Source organism: Chelonia mydas, chromosome 2, assembly GCF_015237465.2.
Source record: "Chelonia mydas isolate rCheMyd1 chromosome 2, rCheMyd1.pri.v2, whole genome shotgun sequence".
In the NCBI taxonomy this organism is placed as follows: Eukaryota; Metazoa; Chordata; order Testudines; family Cheloniidae; genus Chelonia; species Chelonia mydas.
The window spans coordinates 132,322,412-132,335,609 of record NC_057850.1 but is presented as its reverse complement, the minus strand read 5'-3'; the positions used below and the strand labels follow the sequence as shown (position 1 = coordinate 132,335,609).

Sequence of the window (13,198 nt, the reverse complement as noted above, 5' to 3'; positions counted from 1 at the left end):
GATCTTGACACTGACTCTGATTCTATTGCAGACACCTCCCCACCCAGTACCAAGGCAGCCTTCCTTTCCAGCAGTGATAACAGCCCCAGCCCAGGCCTTTAAGATCTGTGGGAGAATCTGCCTATATCTGAGAAATGGGATGAGATTCATTCAGAGGAATCTTAAAAATCTCCTTTGTAGGAACATAAGATGGCACCTTAGCAGAGGATCACATTGGTGCTTCATTTGTTTCCCTTCATGACTAACACAGACAGTTTCAGGAACTACTGGGGAGAAAGGGAAATACATGACAGTTGCAAACTGTAGTGTATGGCAGCAGAGACATCTATTGAACATAATAAAATGCAAACCCTGGAGAAGCTGGTCCTACCCATCAGCTCTGGCCTTCTCAAGCTGGCCAAGGCTGGCTGTCTCCCTCTTCATTCTCATTCCCCTCCTGTATATAAGAGTGGTAAGATGTATCCTGTATTAGCTGAAGGACACCTCTCTGACCAGCTCCATAGGTGAAATGGACAACACAGAAGAGAGTAAGGGGCACAGTGAGTTACCTTGTTGGCCCTTCTGACAGGACGGCATAAACTGGATGCTTTTGACAGGATGTTTTACTCATCCAGCTAACTGTCATACCGTGTCCCGTTAATTATGCCCTGTGGGACGCCGTGAACCCCACTAGGGTCTCTGTGCTTGGAGAACAGAAGGAAGCAGCCAGGACCCTGGTCATTGGGAGTCGTGTACTTGCTGGGCAATTTCCAAGAGCAGCATATGATGCCTTGGTTCCCTTAGTGTACATTTGCAAAGGAGTACTTCGAGTTTGGTGCATGTTTTCACCAGTCACTACTCCTTGGATTTAGCATTGTGCTCCAGTGGTATGTTTCAGAGAGCTGTCCTACTGCCTGTATTAAGCTAAACTCCTTGTCCAGTTATCCTGGTGGAGCACTGCTTGTTGATCTCTCTCTCTCTCTCTCGTGAGGGTACACAGACCTTTGAAAAGTTACTTAACAGTAACTGTTGTTCAAGAATTGCCTCTGCATTCACACTACTTGCCACCCCCTCCCACTGTGGAATCTTAATTAACATCAGGACTCTGTGGTTAGAATGAACTGGGGCTAGGGCAAAGACATCTGCCTCTTGTGAGACTGTTTGTGCTTCCCCAGTGGACACTGCCTTTAACACAGATTGAATCTTTGTTTGAGACTCTTCTCAAACATGTTCAGTATTCAGAACCTCTTATCTATGACTTGCTTTTTGAAAAATCCAAAATTTGAGCTGTTGCTTGGGTTTGACTGGTCACCTTAAATCACGGAGTACTTTGTGTTTCCGGAGTGAGGCTCAGATGCTTAGTTACTAACGGTTCATGTTTGAAGGATGTAAGTAGCCATGCTGAAGTTAGTGGGTCTGCTTGCATGCTTAGAGTTGAGCCTAAACATAAGAATTTTCAGAATCGGGATCTGAATGGGGATAACTTTTAAGACACCGCACATCTTTGCAGAAAGTAAATTCACTTTCTGCTAATATTCTGGCATAAAAGTTTAAAACTTGTGCTTTGTGAGCATTCCTGAAAATAAAGTTGGTCACTTGCATTTTTCTGGCAAGTAAACTTGCATACACAGCTGAAGTGTTTTCATTTTAAATTTTCTGATTCTTACACAATATTTTTCTGCAGGATTCACCTACCTCTAAAAATGATGAAACATTCCAAAGTCCTCTGGGAAATGTGCAGGTCATACTAGATGGCTTTGCTGCAATGGGATTCCCTAACTGTGGTGGGGCCATAGACACAACGCATATCCCTATTTTGGGACCGGACCACCAGGGCAACCAGAACATAAACCGCAAGGGATACTTTTCAATGGTGCTGCAAGCACTGGTGGATCACAAGGGACGTTTCACCAACATCAACATGGGATGGTCGGGAAAGGTTCATGACGCATCTTCAGGAACTCTGGTCTGTTTAAACGGCTGCGGGAAGGGATTTACTTCCCAGACCAGAAAATAACTGTTGGGGATGTTGAAATGCCTATAGTTGTCCTTGGGGACCTAGCCTACCCCTTAATGCCCTGGCTCATGAAGCCATACACAGGCACCCTGGATAGTAGTAAGGAGCTGTTCAACTATAGGCTGAGCAAGTGCAGAATGATGGTAGAATGTGCATTTGGACGTTTAAAGGGTCGCTGGTGCAGTTTACTGACTCGCTCAGACCTCAGCGAAACCAGTATTCCCATTGTTATTGCTGGTTGCTGTGTGCTCCACAATCTCTGTGAGAGTAAGGGGGAGACGTTTATGGTGGGGTGGGAGATTGATGCAAATCATCTGGCTGCTGAATATGCGCAGCCAGACACCAGGGCGGTTAGAAGAGCACAGCACGAAGTACTGCGCATCAGAGAAACTTTGAAAACTGGTTTCGTGACTGGCCAGGGTACTGTGTGACACTTCTGTTTTGTTTCTCCTTGATGAAAACCCGCCCCCTTGGTTGCCTCTAAATTCCCTGTAAGCCACCCACCCTCCCCCCTTCGATCACAGCTTGCTTGCAAAGGAAACAGTCACTATCATTTAAAAAACATGTATTCTTTATTAATAGATACCCCACCTAGGCTACCTTGTGAGTTATGGGAGGAGGGTAGGAGGGAAGGAAAAGGCCACTTTAAAACTTGTTGAATGAAAGCCTTCTGTTGCTTGAGCTGTCCACTGGGGTGAAGTGGTTGGGTACCCGGAGCCTCCGCCCCCCCCGCGTTCTTGGGCGTCTGGGTGAGGTGGCTATGGAACTTGGAGAGGAGGGAGGGCAGTTAAGCAGGGGCTGCAGCGACAGTCTGTGATCCTGCTGCCGTTCATAAACTTCCACCAGACGCCGGAGCATGTCCGTTTGATCCCGCAGTAGCCCCAGCATTGCCTCATGCCTCCTCTGATCTTCCTGCCGCCACCTCTCCTCACGTTCATCAGCCACTGTCCTGTAGTCTGCTATTGTGTCCCTCCACACATCGTGCTGAGCTCTGTCAGTGCTGGACGACTGCATGAGCTCAGAGAACATTTCATCGTGCATTCGTTTTTTTCCGCTGCCTTATCTGAGAGAGCCTTTGGGACGGAGGAGGGAGGCTTGAAACATTTGCAGCTGCTGGAGGTAAAAAGGGAGTGAAGTATTTAAAGATACATTTTACAGAACAATGGCTATACACTTTCACAGTGAACAACACTATTCACATTACATAGCACATGTGATTTTTGGTACAACGTCGCATTTTGCATCTTATATTGAGTGCCTGCGGCTTTGGTGTTCAAGATCACACATGTGGTGCCGGTCAACAGAATTTGGCTTACAGGCGGCCATGGTAAGCCATGGTCTTTCGGCTTCTTCAACCTTCATAACAGCAGCGCTCTCCTTTCCCATACTAAGCAAAGCCTGTTGAGTTGGCCTTTTAGTGCTGCGGTTTTCCTGTTAACGTGCAGCAGCAGAAACCAAACTAACTCCCTCCCCCGATCCAATTATCTGGGATGATCGCTTTACCCCTCCCCCCACCGCCTGGCTGGTATCAGGGAAGATCCCCGCTAGCCAAATGAGAACAGCTCAGCGCCAATGCGCCTCCCACTCCCCCACGTGGCTAACTGTGGGGAGGATTTCTTTTCAGCCACAGGCAAAGAACCCAATAGGAACGGCCACCTCAGAATGTCCCCTTAATAGGGGAGTTTAATTTCAACCAGGTTACCATGAGCGATATCATTCTCCTGAGGATAACAGAGAGAGATAAAGCACGGATGTTGCTTGAATGCCAGCAAACACCGGGACCATATGCTGCCAGGCTTTGTCATGCAATGATACCAGATTACTTGCTACTAGCATGGCGTGGTAAAGTGTCCTACCATGGAGGACGGAATAAGGCTGCTCTCCCCAGAAACCTTCTGCAAAGGCTTTTAGAGTACCTCCAGGAGAGCTTCATGTAGATGTCCCTGAAGGATTTCCACTCCATCCCCACACATGTTAACAGACTTTTCCAGTAGCAGTACTGGCCACAAATGCATCCCAAGTCCTCAGGGCTACTTAATCATTAAATGCATGCTTTTATAACCTATATTATATTTAAAAAGGTACACTCACCAGAGGTCCGTTCTCTGGCTTCATTGGGTTGGGAGGGTATTTCAGTCAGGGTGATAAAAAGATCCTGGCTGTCAGGGAGAGCTGTGTGCTGTCCCCAAGCTCATCCTCCTCCTCATCTTCCCCATCTGCAAAATCATCAGGCATGGCAGAGAGTACCCCATCATTGGAGTCCACGGACAGGGGTGGGGCAGTGGTGGCGGCCCCCCCTAGAATTGCGTGCAGCTCAGCATAGAAGCGGCATGTCTGGGGCTCTGTTCTGGAGCGTCCGTTTGATTCTTTGGTTTTCTGGTACGCTGGTCTGAGCTCCTTAAGTTCCATGTAGCGTTGTGTTGCGTCCCTGATTTAGCCTCTGTCCCTCATGGCCTCTGAGATTTTTTTGAAATGTTTTGGCATTTCATCTTTTGGAACGTAGTTCTGATAGCACAGATTCCTCTCCCCATACAGCGATCAGATCCAGTACCTCCCGTTAGCTCCATGCTGGAGCTCTTTTTCGTTTCTGGGACTGCATGGTCACCTGTGCTGATGAGCTCTGCGTGGTCACCTGTGCTGATGAGCGCACCTGGCCAAACAGGAAATGAGATTCAAAAGTTCCCAGGGCTTTTCCTGTACACCTGGCCAGTGCATCCCAGTTCAGAGTGCTGTCTAGAGTGGTCACAATGGTGCACTGTGGGATAGCTCCCGGAGGCCAATACCTTTTGAATTGCATTCACGCTAACCCTAATTCAAAACGGTGATGTCGATTTCAGCGCTAATCCCCTTGAGGAGGAGTACAGAAATAGAAAAAAATGGCTTCGAAATGTCGAAAAAATGGCTTCGTTGTGTGGATGGGTGCAGGGTTAATTCGGATTTAACGCTGGTAAATCCAACATAAACTCATAGTGTAGACCAGGCCTTAGGTTCTGATCCTATTGCTAGGTGCACAGAAGTCCATTAGCTTACAAATTGTATACTGAATATTGCATTGACTGCCATGGTTTTCACTCTGGTCCCAGTTTTGTCCTAGTACATGTGTCTTCTGGATCAGGGTCTGGGTATGCATTATTGGTGTAGCAACCTGCATACAGAAACATATAGTACAGTGGCACTTCTGAATTGCAGAGTAGAGTCATGTTTAGATTAACACAGACATTACATTCTTGCTGCAGTACAGTAAATGGTAATCCTATACCTAACCTGAGCTATATATTCCAGGGAATTAATGGCTTGGAGTACTAGTAAATCCTCCTAAAAATGTTTCTTGGAGGAAAGAAAGAGGAAACAGGAAGTTCTCTCTCGTGCTTGTGTTTGAATCAGGAAATTCCTGTCTACAGCTACATAAATTTGTCTCAATGTCTTAAATCATGTGAAGTGTCTCTCTCTCTCTGGGGCTTATGGACAAGTGATTCACACTGGGAGATTTTTGTTTTTTGAAGAATTGTGTATTTATGAGCACATCTCTGGGCTCTGAAGTTCAAGGTTTATTAGACCACCGCCAAATGATTAAATGGATTTATTTTGTCAGAAGGAGACAATGTTATATTGCTTTGCTCCATAAATTTATTTCTCTGATGCAGTAGAAGTGAGTTTGCCCTGAAAATTGGAGCTTGCATTTAGCTGCTTACAGTTGAGTGTAGTCCCCATAATAAATTTCTTGGGTCAGATTTTGGCCCTAGCTATGTCCCCCATCACAGTGGTCTGGCCTCACCAAGAGTATTCACTCCCCTGAATACTCCCAGAACCTGGGCAATATAGGGCTGAATTTGCAGTCCTCCCTTCATAAGGTTGTGCTGGAGAAAGAGTGGCTAGAGTGCTTTGCCTTCTCACTATTCTGGACTGGGGTGTAGATACTCAGGTAATCATGATATTGTTACACCTTGATCTGTCCACATGTATATTGCTTGGATTGCAAACTACATAAGGACCATAATAAAGAGGTAGGATCAATGTATCAAGCTGGAGGGAATGTGTTGTAATGAACTGCCATGTTAGATCCCATTTTAAATGTCTCTCAGTGATCTGGAAGAGGAATTAAATGGCATGTTGATGGCAGCTGGTCATGCTATGTAAGGAGGAGTTCTGAACATCAGTGCAAACAGAACTAATGTAAAACATGGGCAGAACATCACAGTGATGATTAACTAGAAAAAATGCAAGCTGTCATCTCTGATGGAGAGAGTAGAAATGCTTTGTATGGGCTTAATACCCCCCCCCCCACCTGTCCTGAAAGTGGTTATACAGAATGAAAGTTTGGAGTAAAAGATAGCAAAGTACAGCCCCATCACAATGCAAAACCATGTATTAAAAAACAGGAGATGACATTTGGGGCTGTGCTTGAAGAGGTAGGTATCTTATGACAAAGCATGGCGTTTATATGGCTTTGATGGGACTTCATATGGAACACTGAAAGAATCTAACTAGCACAGTATCAAAAGATGACAGCTTAGAGGGAGTCTAGATGAGCGGAAGGGATTAATTTGATTGTGTGTATGTGTGTTAAAACTTCAATAAATGACTCAAAGGATATATGAGTGTACAAATGTTTTAAGAGTGTAAACACTAGGGATTGTGAAACTACTCATGATCGTATGACTTCTGTATGAGTTGAATGAATGAAACTAAGAAAGCGTGCATGTAGAAACTTATTTATTTATATTGTTTAGGAATGCCAGTCATAGACCAGGAGCCCCTTGTGCTTTGTAATGAACAAACTTGAGACAGTCTCTGGCCCGAATTGCTTATAATCAAAGTATAAAATAGACAGGCATGCTGAATGACAAGGAGATAGATTCTACTACCTAATAGATCGTCTTCAGCTCTAATTTTCATAAATTTTGTCTAGTATATTAAACTGTATTTGAGGGAGCTTTTTTTCAGTGTCAAAATGTCATTACTTTTTTTATCAAGTTGATGAAGATCAGTACTAGGTTCTGAAATGTGAAATATAATTAAATTGTGGAAATTATTGTTCTACTGAAGATCATGTCTTTTTTTGAATTTCCAACTCTTGGAATTTAAAGGGATGGGTATAAATGCCTGAAAACGGGGAGCTTGCATTTAAAATGTTGCTCAGTTACAATCCATAGTGGTGCTAGGCTCTCAGGCAATCAGAAGTCTTCTGCTTTCCTGGTGTCCCATGTTGCTGCTTTCCTATGAATTTCAGTAGCAGTAAATGAGAAGTCTCTGGACATTTATATGTAGTATGCCATGGGATTGTATAGATTGCTACAGTGGCCATTATATGAACTTCTTCCTGTTCCCACTAAACAACTCTCATTCAGTGTCTCTTCACATGTCATTGGACAGTTTAGACAGATACAGACAGTAAAACATCATTAGCATACTTCCCAACTATGCCTGGCCATACCTTGGTGCATGGTTGAAAGTCAAAAACCTGAGGTATGGTAGTGATGTCACTTTGTTCTGAAGTGACTAGGGCTTACCCTTACTGGGGCCTTATATAATTTCAGCACTTGACTTTGTAAAAACCGTTTTGTATCCCATGAAACCTATGAAGCTAGATACAGATGTTTGAGTTTTTTTTTTTTACACACAAAAAGAAAACTGCCTATCCCTTGAAACCTTAGTTTCTCCTTGCTGTTTGTCCGTGTGTGTACATATTGCACCTAAACATTTCTAAGAAATGTCTCTGCAGACATGAAGCTTTTTTTTTTTTTTTCTGGCTCCATCCTCCATGTGTGCTCTTGCATATGGAGGCTTTACTTTTGTTCATTCTTGGCTTTTACTTAAGGGGAAAAAAACCCATTGAAGACTAAAAGCATATGTTTTGCTCTCTGTGTACTGTAACTTAATCACCCAAAGACTTGCAGTCAATAGGAGAGGTGACTGGACAAAATAGACATTCTGAGAGTTTAGGAGCAAGAACTTCAGTTTCTACTTATTTCTGGCAAACTGCCAGCTGTTAAACTTGTTTTTAATATTTTTTGACAATTAAAAACAAGCTTCCTAAACTCTAGTGAATTCAGCTTACTTCATAATGTAACATTGGCACAGGACTACATTGTACCATCCTAGAAAATTACAGTAAAAAGTAACTCATTGTGAACAGGGTATAATTTGTAGTATAAAATGAAACGAACACAGGTGAAAAATCATTTCAGTATTTTAAACTTGGAAGGAAATCCTGTCCTCTAGTCTCATGCGGATATAGCCATGAGCTCATCAAATCCTAGTTAAAAATACATGACCAAAATCCATATCCTTCTAGAAAGGTAAGGATTTGCTGCTTCCCCGTTTTCTTTTTTTTTATTTGATTCAAAAGGAGTTAAATCCCACATCCATATTATTCTGACAGTTTTTATTTAGCAGGTTAACTACTGAGGTTTAGAAAGGACTCTGGATTACTTTCTAGTGATCTAAACTATACAGTAGAACCTCAGAGTTATGAACACCAGAGTTACGAACGGACCAGTCAACCACACACTTCTTTGCATACTTCCGGTTCCAAATCAGGCAGCAGCAGAAACCAAAATCAAAATAAAAACAAGCAAATACAGCATAGTACTGTGTTAAATGTAAACTACTATAAAAATAAAGGGAAAGCAGCATTTTTCTTCTGCATAGTAAAGTTTCAGAGCTGTATTGTCAGTGTTCAGTTGTAAACTTTTGAAAGAATAACCATAATGTTTTGCTCAGAGTTATGAACAACTTGCCTTCCCAAGAGATGTTCGTAGCTCTGAGGTTCTACTGCAAAATGCTTTCAATCTAAAGATGGTAAACAAGGAAAGATGTACTAGAATTCCACAGTGCTTTGCAAAGACACAGTAAGCTTTCTGCAAAGCTGGAGCTCCTAATAGGAGTGCAAATGGGAGTTATTTTTTTATAATAGTTTTTTTTTTAAGCTTTTCCTATTGCGCAAAAACCAAAAGTTAATTGTCATTTGTACATTTGTTGCTGTCCCTCAGGATAAATGGGCAATCACAAATGTAAATGTCTGTCAACATTTTACCACAAATTATTCTTGGACTCAACTACCTGCCAGTGTCCTGACCCCTTCTTGAGTGCTCAGTTTAGGTATAACTTTCCAGTGATATGGGGAAGTCATTGTGAGTTGGACTTTAAGGGTGAAATCCTAGCCTGCCCTGTTGAAGTCAGAGTGGCCAGAATTTCACCCACAGTGCTTAAGAAGTGTATATGTGTAATGCAGTGGTTCCCAAGCTTGTTCCGCCACTTGTGCAGGGAAAGCCCCTGGTGGGCTGGACCAGTTTGTTTAACTACCGCGTCCGCAGTACGTCCCTCGGCCCGCGCCGCTTCCAGCAGCTCCCATTGGCCTGGAGCAGCGAACCGCGGCCACAGGGAGCCGTGATTGGCCGAACCTATGGACACAGCAGGTAAACAATCACGGCTCCCTGTGGCCGCGGTTCGCTGCTCCAGGCCAATGGGAGCTGCTGGAAGCGGCACGGGCCGAGGGACGTACTGTGGACGCGGTAGTTAAACAAACTGGTCCAGCCCACCAGGGGCTTTCCCTACACAAGTGGCGGAACAAGTTTGGGAACCACTGGTGTAATGTCTTGGGGGGAGAATACCAATAAAATTTTTTTAAATGGCTTAAATTCTTTCAAAATTAGACTTTTTCTTTCACTCATATACAGAGTGTGATATAGTCTGTGTAATAAATTTGGGCCTATTTTATAGTGCCCTCCTCCTGCCTGACCAAGATTTATTCTGCTAGCTCAGTTCACTTCCTGGGTTAAGCCATGTCTGAGACTTCTCAAAGAATCTGGGGAAACTATCTTCAGCTGGGATAGTGTGTTTTTTTTGTTTGTTTGTTTTTTTTTTTTGAGTCTTCTTAACCAACACAATTTCCACCACTTGCAGACTCTTACTTCAGAGTCTGTGCAAGCACAGCAGTCCCTTCCCCAGACTGGTCTCTCTCAGCAGCAGTTCCCATAACAAGTTTTCCTGGCTCAGTCTCCAGCCCTCAAGGGCTTCCCAGACAGTCTCCTCTCTTATTTGTTTGGTTTTCTGGAGCAGTTTGTCTCAGCAGTAGCTCCAGTGGCAGTTCATTGGGAGCACCACCCCAGGAACCTCCAGTTGTTGCAGATTCCCTTCTTACAGCCCTCTTTTATAAGGGTTGGCTAATTAAGTTACATCTTGTCCCCAGGTGCAGGAGTTGGCTTATCAGACAGCTAATCCAGGCTGGGGTTGCCACATTTTTAATTGCTGGTAACTGGACCCTTGTGACTCCGCCCCCTACTATGCCTCTTTTCCTGAGGCCTCACTCCTTTCTCTTTCTCTCCCCCCCCTTCCCCCTCCCGGTTGTTCACTGGATCATCTCAAAGAGTCTGTCTGCAGGTAGGAAATGGCCCTGACTGATGGTTAATGAGCCGGCACCTCCTCCCAACCTGTGGTAACCGAACTTTTTGGTTTGGGAGCCATTTAGGGTTGTCAGGTCCCCTTTTCGACCAGACTTTCTCGTCAAAAACAAGGCACCTAGCAACCCTAAATGGCACCCAGACACAGAAGCCAAAAACCAGAGTGTCTGGGTAAAACCCGGATGGGTGGCAACCCTATCTAGCCCAGGTAACGCTCCTTTGGGGTTACCCTTATTACTTCACAGTTTGGTGGTAGTCTTATTGGCACTGGCTTTGCATGTTTGGTAAAATTCTCTCATGGCATTGTTGCTCAGAGTAACACAGCCATACATGAACTCTTTATGCAGCAACATCAGATCATCTGTGTAGCCACACTCCCCTTGTCCTAAGCACCCATTTGGCTTGCTAGAAAATACTAGTGCTGAGATACTCTTATCATTTCCAAATCTTCCACTAAACCGAGTCTCTTATCACACATGTACAAATCAGATTTCTCCCCTGCCCCAGAGCTCTAAATGGCACTAGCTTGCCTGCAGATTAATATTGGGAGTGGAAGTGAGCAGAAAGAATAAGCATCAACGCAGAAGAGAAGCTGAAGTGTCTTCCCCAGATACATAATTTATTGCAGTCCTGTATTGCCATTTGATGTGAAATTGATGATGATGGGGCTATGAAGGAGCAGAGAGAGCCAGTGTGTTTCATGTACTTTGTAGATTTCCAAGGTAACATACTGTATGACTTTCCCCCCCATTTCCCTCGATAAGTGCCAAACTAGAAATGACTCACATTTGAGGCAAAACTGAATCCTTGAGCTTCTGCACTTGGTGGGTCATTTACTGAAGTGGAGTTGAGCCACTTCACTTCCTACAAAACCTGAACACAAGAAAAATGTTGGTGATAAATGTTGGGTTTCCTGCTTCCCTCTTTGCCAAGCCTCACTTTAAAGAGCCTTGTGAGGAGAAGGTCCTTTTTTTTTTTTTTTTTTTTTTTTTTTTTTTTTAAAACTGAAGTGTAAGGTTTCTTAATTCAGTCCCAGAGAGAGGAACAAAGATCTCAGTCAGACTAGTTGGTTAGCTTTCAGGTGGATAGAATCTAAACCAGAATGAGCACAGCCAGACACAAGAGCTTTTCAAGTATGCATCTCTATCCCCATCACTTTTTTTATTTAAGTGAGCCAACAAAAAAGACCAGTGTCTTCACTTTATTCAAGGACTGAGCCATAATTTTTGGAATGTGGCCAGTAAAGACTGGTAGCTCTTGAGTAGCTGCATATTCAGCTTCCAGGGAGAAGCTGGAGGAGGACAGACTTGTATGTTCCCGTGAGCCATCTTGCTAATTGAGTTGTTTCTACTCTTAGTCATATAGATTGCTGCTGACGGGGCAGGAGTGAATAGCAGACAAATGGGGGCATCCTTTGGGCTCCGAGAGGGACTCAGGATAATTTGAAAGAAAAACATTAGGCCAAAGTTTATACTGTTACACCCATGGGTATATGTGATTTTTGAAAGGAGTTTCACAGGTGTGAATATGTAGAATTTGGTTCTTAATGACAACTGAAGCATATCATTGCTGCTTTCAGTGCATACCTTATGAGTGTATATTGGAAAACTGTACAGCACTCACCATTAAAGCGCTTATCACCTCATAGTACTTGAGATACCAAATTTACTTCCTCCTGTGAGTGTACTGCAGTGTGGATATTAAAAGGGTTAAATACAGTTATCACCATTATCACTTCGTGATGTAAGACTCTGACTTACAGTAGGTGGATGCTGCTGGAGTACTTAGCCAAATTTTATAGGTTAAATTAAGTTGTTCTGCAACAAAATTACATGTTGCTAACTTTCCCATAATTTTAAAAGTGCATATATGTTGGATGATGAGGGAAATCCTGAGCAGATTATTGCTTTTCAACCTTTAGAAGCTAGTTTGTGTATAGACCTAAAGCAGTGGCTAAAAATCTGTTTTAACAGTGTAAACTGTCAAGATCACATGAGTCTTGATTTAAAACAAGGTTTTATTGTGGGAATGTTGGCAGCTGAGCTAAATTATCTTCTACCAAAGGCAGAAGATGCTGGCGCTTCACCAGTGGGTACCCCAGTGAGTGGGGTATGCAGGATGTGTCTTTCATGTCAGTTTGCAGAAGTTCAGGAAGTTCCTTTACATGAATCAAAGTATTCCACTATGGAGCTTTGTTCAGTGATAAAATACCTCAAAAGACTGACAATGTATTTGGCAAGAGCAGTTTATATACTGGAATGCAATATATTGTAATCCTTCTGTATCTAGGTGACTGGCTCATCATGGGGAATCCTATAGTAGATGTACAAAGATCAGGTGCAAAACCTGTGTGCTTTCAAGACCCCATAACTTTATAATAAATAAGTTAAAATAAGCTAAGGCACATTTATTTAAAAAGACCCATACAAAACTTTAGATGTAGGCTGGGTTTTTCTCCAAATTGTTGTCCCTCAAACTGTTTTGCGTGTTGTGTTTATGCAATGGCTAAAAAGAATGGCATGTGCTTTAGCAAGATCCATTATCACCACATATGTTCAAATCTTTGGAGCAGGGACAGTCTTTGTATGTGTTTAACGTTCTAATCTATGGTATGGTCTCCTACTAGTCATAGTAGCACTTTTTTCAGCATGCACCATTCTGAAAAGATCCTAGGTATATAACCTCACCTGTTCCCCTGAAGCCTTCTAAAATCCTTGCTTATCAACCCAGAACTCTCTCTTGAGAAAAGGGGGGAAAGTAGCCATCTGTTTTCCCCCCTTCACCACTCCAGTGATTTCTC

The 13,198-nt window shown here is 43.3% G+C and overlaps 1 protein-coding gene and 1 long non-coding RNA gene across 3 annotated transcripts in view; one reads left to right on the top strand and one right to left on the bottom strand.

The window, feature by feature from the left end:
* Positions 1 to 13,198, top strand: part of FBXL7 (F-box and leucine rich repeat protein 7) — a 311,069-nt gene that overhangs the window by 4,667 nt on the left and 293,204 nt on the right. The window lies entirely within an intron of this gene.
* LOC122464585 lies at positions 3,049 to 4,142 on the bottom strand. Its single transcript, XR_006288764.1, has 2 exons — positions 4,088 to 4,142; positions 3,049 to 3,106 (listed from the first exon to the last, which is right to left on the bottom strand). It is a non-coding gene; the product is annotated as an uncharacterized LOC122464585 (long non-coding RNA).